At 40.9% G+C, this 12103-nt stretch overlaps 1 pseudogene; it reads left to right on the top strand.

The window, feature by feature from the left end:
- The first annotated feature begins 504 nt into the window (after positions 1 to 504).
- Positions 505 to 1204, top strand: LOC122907507 (annotated as a pseudogene).
- The last annotated feature ends 10899 nt before the right edge of the window (positions 1205 to 12103 follow it).

Genomic DNA, 12103 nt, shown 5'->3' on the forward strand with positions numbered 1-12103 from the left:
ATCCGGGCGCGGGCACCCAGCTGGAGCTAGTGTTTTGCCAGGTTAGTGGCAGCAGGGCAAGCAGGGCAAAGGTGAGTGGTAAAGTAATTTTAAAAAGAATGCAGCAAAAGATCAGAGGAAATGAAGGCAGGAGAAGGCTGAGAGGGAGAAAAAAGAGAAGTCTGGATTGGAGGTCCCACGTCAGAGAAACAAGAGGACGACGACACACTGACGTGGAGAGAGAAGAGCCCTGGAGACATCAGGGACCTGAGAACGATGTCCTGGGAGGAAGTGAGGGACAGAGCTGGGATGCGTGTCATGGCCAGAGACTGTGAAGTCTGCAGTTAGAGGTGAAACAGATCAGGTCTATGACAAGATCCAGGGTGCGGCAACAGAATCGATCCCCTGAAGATAACTGGAGTTGAGATGTCAATGAACCTTGAGGACGGTATTCTGTCTACTTTGGTGACAGATTCTCTCAGGATGAGGGTAGCAGTTAAGGAAAACAGGAAGACTGTAAGCCACATGTCAGTCTTTAATAATTTAAGTCTTAAAAGACTTTGGATATGCTTACTATAAGGGACTGGATATTCTAGAAAGATGCTACCCACCATTATCTATGAGTTTTCAGTCTAAAACAGTTCATACTAAGGCAGAAGCAAGCAGCAGCTTAAGAAAAATGAGTAACTTTTCCCTTCATTCTTACGACTAATTTTCTTTTCCACTTTTTTTGACTTTTCACCTTTTCAACTTAGGGCTAGGTTAGTATTTTCCTGAAGTTGAATAGAGAATGAAATTATTGCTAATTCAGGCAAGAAAAATCTCAGCTTCCCACTCCCATAAGTTGGTAAAAATAAATGTTTAAAAAATAAATTACAATTCAGTTGTCCCAGTTCTGATTTGAAAACATCTGGTGAGACCCTGGGTACAGATTCCCACTACTTTTTTTTAAGTGTAAAAAAATACACATACAAAGGTTTCTTATAATCTTGAAAGTACAGGGTAGCATGCTATTTATGGACAGGCTGACCTTTACACAAAGAACCTCCACCTTCAACAAGCTGAAATTACTGTTACTGATGCCTTCAGAATATCATTGCCACGGAAAGCAGCATGTTTTGTCCAAGTCATACAGAAGTAGCTAGATAGACACCATTTGGTCACCAAATGGTGCAACATAGAGGGCAAGGGAAAATTATTTCTACAGTACCAACCATATGTCTGATACTGTGCAAGAAAGAAAAGGAAATGTCAAATCTGACTCCTAATGTCAAGAAGCTTATAATTTATTGGTCAATTACATAATACTTAACTCCAGAGCCATGTCTTACATTTAAAAAAAAACGACTCACAGCATCTAACATAAGACTTTATAGTTATGAGAAGTTAATAACAAATTAAAACAATACAAAATGTTAAAGTAATAAAACACACATAGGTGACTGAGAGAAGAGATAACAGTTGAACTAGTGTCATTGTAATCAATGAAAAAATCTTGTTCCTATTCTGTTTTGAGCAGGTACTGACACAGGAAGGTCCCTATTCCTACTTATTGAAATCTTTAGGAAGCAAAAAAGAAAAAACCAGGTCAGCCTTTCCTACAGGTAAAGATTGGAAGGACAGGTTTATCCTGCGCTGGGGCATCAGGAGTGGCCAAGCCCTTACCTGTATCTTTTCCCAGATGGCCAAGGTAACTAGCCTTGAGCAATAGTTCTTTTAAGTATGCAACCAACCTGTTATTGAAACACTTTTCCTCTTGATTATTTGATCTTATATTATTATCCTTTCATTCACTTATCAAAAAATTACTGAGCATCTACTAGATACCAACAATCTGTTCCTCTCTCTTTTACTTCTTATTTCTTTACTACTCTTCATTCTCTGCCCTATCACTCCCAGGCACCCTTACTCAGACCCAGCACTACTCTTCTCTCTCTCTCTCTACACACACATACACACACACACACAGAGGTTATATATATATATATATATATATATATATATATATATATATATAAAATCTTATTCTTCAAAAAAGTATATCAGTTTATGAGGTTCATGTAGCCTTTAGGCTAATATCTCCCAACCAGTATATCCTACACATAGAGATGGAAGAGGGGGTTAGAGGGTCTGTAAGGTCTTAAACTTCTGTCACTGCTATGCCTCATTGATCATCCCTTCTCACTCTTTCCTGCTGGCACCTCTTCCTCTAGGGAGTATTAGGTTTTGAAAATTTGTCTTTCCTGAATTTGTCTTTTTTACTCTATATTCTTAAAATTTCAGCTCCCTCTCTCTATCAGTCTCAAGCTTAAGTTGGATTTCTTTCTATTCTTGCTCCTTCTATACTTTAGGTGTTCATGGAGTCTGTCACTCTAACTTTAGATAACTCCTCTTCTTCCTTAAAGTTCTATTCCTTAAGAAGTCTTTGTTCTTTTCCCTAAACTAGGTTAGACAGCTCTGCCATGTGACTTCATTGCACCCTGTCCTTTCTTTTGAAAAAGAAAAGTAGTCATCATCTCATGATCTGTTCAACAGCTGTCTTGTCCAACAGACCAGGGATAAACAATAGCCCATGGGTCACACCTAGCCCCGCTGCATCTCCTATCGGAACCTAAACACACTCTCTTATTTATGATTATTGATGACTGCTTTCGCATTTCAATGGCAAAGTTGAGTCGTTGTGAGAGGCCATATAGTGTGAAACCGCAAATATTTATTATCTGTCCCCCTAGTTTGCCAAATGCTGCATTAGACTATAAGCACAATGAAAACTGAAATCATGCCTGTTGTTCTCATTTCTATATTCCCAGCACCTAGAGTAATGCCAGGCACATAAGTATTTCTGGACTAACTGTATTTCAGTCTCGAGCTTTAACCTATCTTGTCAGGGATACAAAAGAGATCACGTTAATTGGCCTGTGTTTATAACATTATAATCACTGCTTATCCAGACAATGATTGTACTGTTCTAGTCCAAGGGGGGGGGAACAGAAATTAACCAAATAATTAACAAATGAATAGATTATTACAACCAGAGTTAAGTGATATGGAGAAAAGGAACACTGTGCAATTAGAATATATAACGGAAAACAATAACCACATATGAAGTTTGGGAAGACTTCCTGGAGGAAGTGATTTTAGACCTGAAATCTAGAGTGAACTAACTGGGCAAAAACAGGTGGAGAGAAGGAACAGGACATGTCACAGGAATTGATATTCTTGTCCAATAATAAATTATAAAGTAAGTTCCTTGAAAAGTTAAGGGTAGGATCCAAAATGGAGCAAATACTCAGTGGGATACTTATAATAATGTAAAATTTGAAACACTCTGTTGTTGGCCTACTGTGGGAAAGTGGTCAACTGTCGTTATGCCCATAGCACAGTATATTCTGCATCCATTAAAGTAATGGATATGAAGAATTTTAATTTGTATGGAAAATGCTTCCCTATAATGTAAAGTAAAAAAAGTGGAACATTGTTTCCACTAAGAAATATATTCACAGAAAAATGTTCTAGAAGAAAAATGGACTAAAATGTTAATTATAACTGCCTCTGGGTGGGATTGAGTATCCTATATTTTCTTTATGGTTTTCTGTATTTCCTATGCTTTGCATTTAAAACCTTTAAGGTTGGAAAAATACATTTTATTGAGGAAATAAATGTAAGTGTTGATCTGTATCTACACCTTTGAGGGTAGTCTTTCCTCAACTCTGGAATGAGGATATAAAATGAGGATCAAACCGCAGGAGAGTTCAATGTTGGTAACAAAAATTATCAGTGGAAGTTCTCCTAGAATGTGATTTAACCTGTAGTTATAAAAGGGCAGTGGGGACATTGGAACCAGAGAAAACTAACCGATGTGCTGCTCTATACAGACACCTTGCCTCTGAGACTCTGTACCTTATTTAAATAGAGAACTTAATCTAACCTTACTCCACGTGCATCTGGTCTCTTCCTGGCTAGCCATAATACATCAGAAATGCTTTGGTTTCAATTCTGGGTATGTCATTTAAATGAGGGTCTTGGAGACCTCATGCATGAGCTCTAATATTACTCTCTTCTGCAAGCTGCTTTTATTTTTTGTTCCTCAAACATCATCTTTAATTTATAGGTCTATTGGTCTCTCTCTTAAAACAATCACTGCTAATTTATGGAAGTGGGTGAATTGAGAGTTGTTTTTAAAAAGTTTTGCTTCTTCCTGTAACTGCAATAAGAAGATAAGAACAGAAATTCTTCCCACAATGATTAATTTGACTTCCCTTTAGTTAAAAAAAAAAAAATAAAACCCCACTATTTTGGTTAAAATATACTTTATTAACCATTCAGGCAATACACATTTGTGTGTTTATCTTACACTCAGGCAGGCACTATGAATCCATTGGGGGAAACCTGCATGAAGCCTTTGGAGAGTCTGTAGTTGATAGCAATTGCCTCCAGAGTTTGCCATTCAGGGCTTCCAAATCCCTTGGGGTGGTGGTTGGTGGGGGGGTTGAGTTTCTTTTCCAACATGGTTTCACAGGCAATGCAGTACATGACGGGCTGAGTAAAAATTTCCTTTTGACTAGATCAGGGTTTTTCAGCTTGGCACTATTGACATTTTGGGTCAGATAATTCTCTCCGTTACGGGGGCTGTCCTATGCATTGTAAGATATGTAGCAGCATCCTTGGTCTCTTACCTACTTCATACAGGCAGCAGTCCTTCAGATGTGATAACCAAAAATGTCTCCAGACATTTTACCAAATGTCCCCCGTGGGTAGAAGGAATAAATAATTTACCTTGACTTTCACTAAATTTACTAGAAAACAAACAAAAACAAACAAATAATTGAATAAGAAAATACAAATTATACCAGATCACTATGCCCTCCTGACTCATGGGATATTCTCTAGATTAGTAATGAATGGAAAGACACTGACTAGACAATCCACTTCCAACAACAGAAATGACTAGCAAATGACCCTACTCAGAAGATTCTCTACAGTAAAGGAGTAAAAGTAATAGATCTGGAGTTAGAAGGCTTGGGTTCTCGCTAAATAGCTTCATTTCTTTGGGCCTCGGTTTCCTATAAAATGGAAGTGTAGCAGGAAAGCAGTAGAGAGAGTTGTAAAGAGATCTTCTAATTTTTAAATTCAATATATGCTGAAGATCTAGTCTAGCCACTATACATGGGGCTAGTATAGAAAAGATAAAAAGACAGGGTCCTTTCTTTCAAGGAGATTATATTCCAGTATAATGGCAGACTAATAAACAAGTACAATAATCTAACAGAAGCATGAACCAAAAAAAGTGGAAGCCTAGAAAGAACACCTAAATTTGTTTGGGGAAATCAGGGAGACCTTTACAAGGGAAGTGGCAATTTAACTAAAACTTGGAAGATGAATAAAAATTTTGATAGAGACAAGAAGAGGGAAGATATTCCAGTTAGAAAGGCAAAGGCAGAGAAATATGATGCTTTAAAAAATGTATATTTAAGGAACTATAAGTACTCTAGTGGTGCTAAAGGATATACAAAAAAGGTGAAATGACTCTTATAATGTAGCTGACAATTTAAAATTTAAAATATGTGATAGGCCACCCTTGCTTTAGTGTAGTAAGTTTAGAGGGGAATGAGCCAAGAGTGACTACTTTTGAGCCAATCAAGTGACAACTGCTATAGTCCACCTATAGGTAGTGAAAGCCTACAGAAGGTCAATTATGTGCGCAGGAGTGGGGAATATTCAGAAAATATTGAATATTCAAGACTTCCCAAGTCTTGAAGTCAGAATGTTGGAGGGATTCTAGAATAAGACAGAGCACTTTTTGTATGTGCAATAGTTCATTTGATCCCTATAATAAGCCTAATAGTGACAGAAAACAGTCCAATATGCTAAAAATTGATTTGCCACAGAATCAGGCAGTTAAATTTACCAAATACTTGTTTTACAGAAAATTCACTTTAATTTTATTTAACAAACACATTCTTTGGTAAAATTACTTCTTTAGTGAATTGGCTTTGGAAAAATGACTTACAACATAAGGTAATGCACAACTGTCCTCATTTTGTTGTGGAGGAAACAGGTTCAGCATTAGCAAAGGCAAGGCCAGGTCTAGAGAGCCGGAGCTTTTAATCTCTACACAGCCAATAATAGTATAGGGGTAAAGAAAACAAATGATTTAGAACATCTTGTTTCAGCTCTAATTTGTTATGATGTTAATATACTTAAATCAAGAACCAAAACTTAAAAAAAAAAATTAGAGACACAATGAAACTAAAAAATCTATTATTAACATATATTATTAACATATAATTATTAGCCCCAGGGGTACAGGTCTGTGAATCGCCAGGTTTACCACTTCATAGCACATACCTTCCCCAGTGTCCATAACCCCACCACCCTCTCCCTACTCCCCTCCCCCTGGCAATCCTCAGTTTATTTTGTGATATTAAGAGTCTCTTATGGTTTGTCTTCAAAATCTATTCGAGTACCACAGCTTTTTATGGCAACTTCCTTAATTTTTCTTGAGAGCTTTTTAAATTTTTCTCCCTTCAGCCAATTGATGAAGATAATGACAGTGGGACAGTTCTCTTTACTTTTCTGTAGTTCTCTACTCTTTTTCTTAACTACCAGAAATTGCCATCTATCTGGAGTCAGCTGCTATTTATATCCATGTGACACATAAAACCCACTGATCACTTTTAAACTTTCATCCCAAATATTTGTTTCATCACCAGTGCAGATAGTATTATTTTCCTGACAAGGGGGAAAAAGTCACCATAATTCTGTTCTCTCAGGTATGAGAGTTCTGAAATCTTTTAAACTGAACTCTGTATTTTTTTCCCTGCTTGAGAATCACTAGCAAAAACTGCACATGACCTTTCTTGGATCTGTAATGACCACGGTTCCCAGCCGCAGACAGTGGAGTGCACTCCAGGAGTTCAGTGGAGAGTAGTAACTCCTCTTGGGGGGCATTTTTGTCAAGACTAGCATGTAGTGCCCAGGGGCCAGGGATGTTAAATATGCAGTACAATGAAGAATTGTTTCACCTAACATATCAGGAGAAGCCCCTTGAGAAACACTGAGCTCAAGGTCAACACCAGGGGCATGCAAACTGTGCAGTTCTACAGGGTACAGCGCTTGGTTTAGAGTTCTGCAGTCACCATTTTGAAAACCTTCATACATTTATGTTTGAACATCTGTTTTATAAATGAAGTCCAGGGTACAGTGGATCATACATTCAAGCAGATCATACATTCTTTCTTGCACCCCTGTTTGCCTATAGTCTTCATGGTATGTCATAAACACAGGATTCTGATGGACTTATGAGGTGTAGGAATTCAGGGAGTCACAATGATGACAAGGCAAGTGTATTACATCTATGGCTGACTTAGTGGACAGTTCCTAAATGCTATGCTCTCCATTCGAACCAGAGCTTGCTTCAGATGCAAAAAGAAGTCAATGGCATCCTAAAAAATACAAGTGACAGAAGAACCCCAACATACCTTTCTTACTAGTGTGTGTTACTTACCCATATTACCATTTATACTAAAAATGATGACAGAGAAGGAAGGGGGAAGGTAAGGTAATCCATGGTTCTCTTTCCTTTTGGCCCTTCCATACTCAAATCGGTAGGTAGAATGTGTGCATATCAAGAAGGGAAATAAAAACAGTCGAGTTGGTTCTGTGCAGCATTTACACTGTTCTGATAAGCACAGAATGCATAAGCATGTATAAACTAGGAAATATGAATTGTGTAATTTTGGTGATTCTATGTATGAGTTAAATGCTTTTATATTTGCATTTATAAATGGCATTACACAAAATAAAGATGAATGGTAAAATTCATTCTAATAATTTAAAATTCTAATTTTTCTTTACTTAGAATGACATTAAAAAGCAAATAAAAAAATCATTACAAGTCAAGGAAGAGATGACAGAAGAAAGAAAAAGCTTTATATCTTAGTAAGGATAATGGCAATTTTTTCTTGCTTTTTGAACAAGGGGCTCTACATTTTTCATTTTGCTCTGGGCTGAGCAAATTCGTACCTGGCCGTGACTGAGCTAGTTTAAGCAGAAACGGATGAAAGGACAGCGTTTAGCTTACAGTTCTCTGACAGAAGCAGGCTTGGATAATACTTAGCTAGAAACAACATCCAGGAAAAATCAAACCAGGAAGAACACTCATCCCACAACACAGGGTTATTCTACGGAAAACTCATCCCAACACCGCCAGCCAGGCAGCACCTATCACCCTAAAAATGGATGTGAGAACTCTTCCCCAGCTACTCAGAAGAACCAAGTATCTCCACCATGGTGTTTGTCAGAAAATCCCACCTCCCTGAGTGTAGTTGGGGCATCACGTTGCTCACCTTCATCTAAGACTTGAATGGGTGCATCTGATGTTGGAAATTAGGTCAAAGGTACTGATATGCTGAAGCCGGCTGTTGATTGTTAGCATCTTTTCCAACTAATTCCACATTTGGTGACGTCATTTTGGTAGCTTGGGAGTAGTCATGCCATGAAGATTGGCCAATGCTACGAATCAGTTTTTCCCTCCCCCAGCCCTTAGTAAACATTGACCAGCACACTGTCATCGAGCTGCAAGCAGCACTCCAGTTGCAAGGGAGTCTAGAAATTGTAGTTTTTAATTTTCTAGCTTCTAAAGTGCAGGAAAGCAAGCTAGAAGGGGATTGGATGAGTGTTGGGTAAGCCATCCTATAACCTGATTATGCAGCCATTGCCTTCTGTTCTAGATTATAAATTTATATATATAAAATTTATATATAGCTATATATATGTTTATATATAAACATTTATAAATTTTAAAATTGCTAATAGGCAAATACTAATAGACATTCAACAGTAGTACAGTAGTACAGAAGTTTGGAGAGGTTTTTACTAAAACCATGACATGATGAGTATAGGTCACTGGACTTAAAGAGATAAAATGTCAATTGAGATAACTAAAATACATTTTTATGATGCTAGACTATATACTCTGTAAGAGTAGGGCCCATGTCTGTTTTGTCTCACTATATCTCAAATCAACCAGGAAACAGAAGCCATTCAACGGTAACAACAACAAATACCTAAGGATATAGAGTATTCAATTTTGGCATTTCTATTATTCTGTGTAGATAAGAAAACCGCAAATGATTTTACTGACTCCTTTTAGAGGGGCTAAACCTCTGGATGTCAACAGTTTATGATGACACATTTACATATTTTATCTCATTTGATCCTGTACCATTCTGAGAAGTTAAAACAGAAATTACTATCCATTTCATAGATGAGGAAACAAACTCCAAAAAGTAAAGTGATCTTTCCAAATTCATTTAGCTAGTAAATGACAGTTTAAAATTTTCATTTCCTGACTCAAAATTACAGAACTCTTTCTTACTTATACATTTGATAGTGATTAATTAGGGAAGTATTGTCAGATTTTCAATTCGAGCATCAGCTTAAACTCAATTACATGCAGTGGACAAAATATCCTAATTTTATGCTGCAAATGTTTTTCTTCAAGAGTGAACATTCTTTCCTCGAGCGTTTTGGAAAGATTTGAATTGTGGTTGCAACTGTCTTTTCTTAGTCAATGATGTTGATTCAAGAGGGAGGGGGAAGGAAACCCTTTTCGAGAAATAGCTAATCCATGAAATTTGATGGTTTTATCTTTTTCTAGTTAGGAATAGTATAATTTAAATATTATGGGTGTATTTGGATTATAATATAGTACAGGGACACTCAATTTTATATTACTTTAGAATCATGAATGGTGGGTGAGGTTGCTAATACAGATTTCCAGGCCTCATCCCTAAAAATGTGACTAAGAGCCAAAATATTAAAATTCAAAACTCCAGTGCCATACAATAAGAATCACTGGAGTCATGCATCTGATATTCAGCTTGTACAAAAAATTTTACGAGAAAATGCATTTTAGCACAGTAATGCTATTTTAAAATCACTTCCATAGCCTTCTAAAACAAATCAATTTAAGAGATTCGCCTCTTAAAAATATTATGTAATTTCCTGTATATTACAAATCTCGCTACCTATGTTTATTAGAAGCACGCTCTGAGGTTGAAAACTGCAGGCTAATTTACTGTGGTAATCAGCCTCAAATCCCTTGGAGCATAAATTCTTATTAGCATTATATGTTATGGAATTTATAGACAGCTTCTTACCAGCGATCTGTCCCTTTGAGCCTTCTGATTTTCCTATTTGAAGAACCACAACGGTTCCAAACGGATCACACCACTTAAAATACGTGGCAACGTACCAAACATTAAAATACACCTGTATCATAAATAAGTGTGAATGATCTCTATTAGGGTAGGTTGGAAATTACCGTCAGAAGTTCTTTATTCAGTGTCATATTTCGAACTGGAAACCATGGTTTCTGCTTCCTACTGCTTAAAATCTTTTTGTTGGGAAGCAACCCTTCTGGTTTTGTTAAGTGAAACTCTCGTTCCACGAGGAGGAAACAGAGGTCCGAAGAAACCAAATTATTCGGCCAAGGTCACACCCTATATTAGTGACCAAAGTCAGACAAAAAACCGCCTTGGTTCCAATACGATGGCCAACCCAGCTGCTCTGTTAATACCACCCCCCTTTTTACAACTGCACCCCTATCTACCCTCCCCACTTTTTGGCTAAAGTTTTTTTTTAACAGTCTTTCCCCACCTCCTTTTGCTTATATGCCTTTGGGTAAAACCTCACACAAACAGTTAATGAGTAACACTGGGTATCCACATCTAACGCGGTGACTTTCACGGACCTTTTTTTTTTTTTTGGCGGAACATTTCTCTGAAAGGCTCTTAATCCTGGATTCTGCCGGGGGAGGGAGAAAGGGAGGGAGGTCACCCAGGGAGGACAAGTCCTAACGTGTACACGCGCGCGGTCGGGACGCAGCCTGCAGAGCCAAAGAGGAAACCAAGGAAGGATCTATTAGGGCGGGAGAAAAACATCGTGCTGGGAAATCCCTGAGCACGGATCCGCCAAGCCCTAGCAACGCTAAGCAGAGCCGAGCGCGAATAAATCCCTTTTGGTGGCCAAGCGCAGACACTGCAGCACCGCGTAGTGGGAGGGGCTCGGCGGCTCGAGCCTCACGATCGGAAGGGAGCGCCCGGGCCGCCCTTTTATAGGCCGGAGCCCGCGCTCGCGCGCCCCCGCCCCTCGCACCGCCCCCGGGCCACGCGCGGAGCCGCGGCGATACCTGAGAAGGACCGGCTGCGTCCGCGCCCCGCCCCGCCCGTTCCGCCGCCCGCCCGCCCTCCCGCGAGGCCGCGGCGGCACGAGATCTGCGCCTCGCCTCCCTCCCGCCGCGGGCGGGTTTTCTTACCTTGTAAAAAGCCGTCTCCGCGACTGCCCCCGCCTCCACCGCAGGATGTGAAATGGCGGTCGGCTAGGCGAGCGCAAGCACCGCAGCTCCGGCCAATCCGGCCTAGCCGCCAAAACGGCCCCGAACACTGGCGGCCCCACTCCCCCAAGCCGCTGGGAGCCTATCCATGACATCGGCGCTCCGCCGCCCCCCCGCCCCACTGCCCCCACCTAGGTGGCCGTGCCCACGGGCCGAGTCATCGATTCTCCGCGCCAGGCGCGGACCCCGCTTTCCACGAGCCTCCTCCCTTGCTGCGAGCCTGGGGGAAGGGGAGAAAACACCTTCTCGGCCCCCACCCGGGTGTCCCGCTCGGGTGCCCGCCCCGCTCCCTCCCTTTCCCGCCGCGTCCCCTCCCCCAACTACTCGCCGCCCTCCGCCACACACACAACCCCCTTCTCCCCTCCCCCAGTGGTTGCGTCCGTGACATCATCATCATGGCAACAAGAACTGCAGCCTGGGACCGAGGAGCCCGTGTGATTCCCGGCGGCGGCGGCAGTGGCGGCAGCACCAGCACCGACGAAAGCGCCAGGGCTTCTCTCCTGTTGCCCCTCGCCGGGTGCTCCTGAGGAGGCGGCGGCAGCAGTGCCAACACCGCCCCGCCCGCCGCCGCCGCTCACGGTTTCAGTGTGTGCGAGGGGAGGGGGCCGAGCCGAAGCAGGGAGGGGGCGCCGCCGCCGCCGCCGCCGCCGCTGCTGTGGGGCCGTCGCTGCGGAAGAAGCCGCCGCCGCCGCCGCTGCTGCTGCTGCTGCTGCCAGATCGCTCGTG

This window comes from Neovison vison, chromosome 1 (assembly GCF_020171115.1).
Source record: "Neovison vison isolate M4711 chromosome 1, ASM_NN_V1, whole genome shotgun sequence".
NCBI classification, from domain to species: domain Eukaryota; kingdom Metazoa; phylum Chordata; class Mammalia; order Carnivora; family Mustelidae; genus Neogale; species Neogale vison.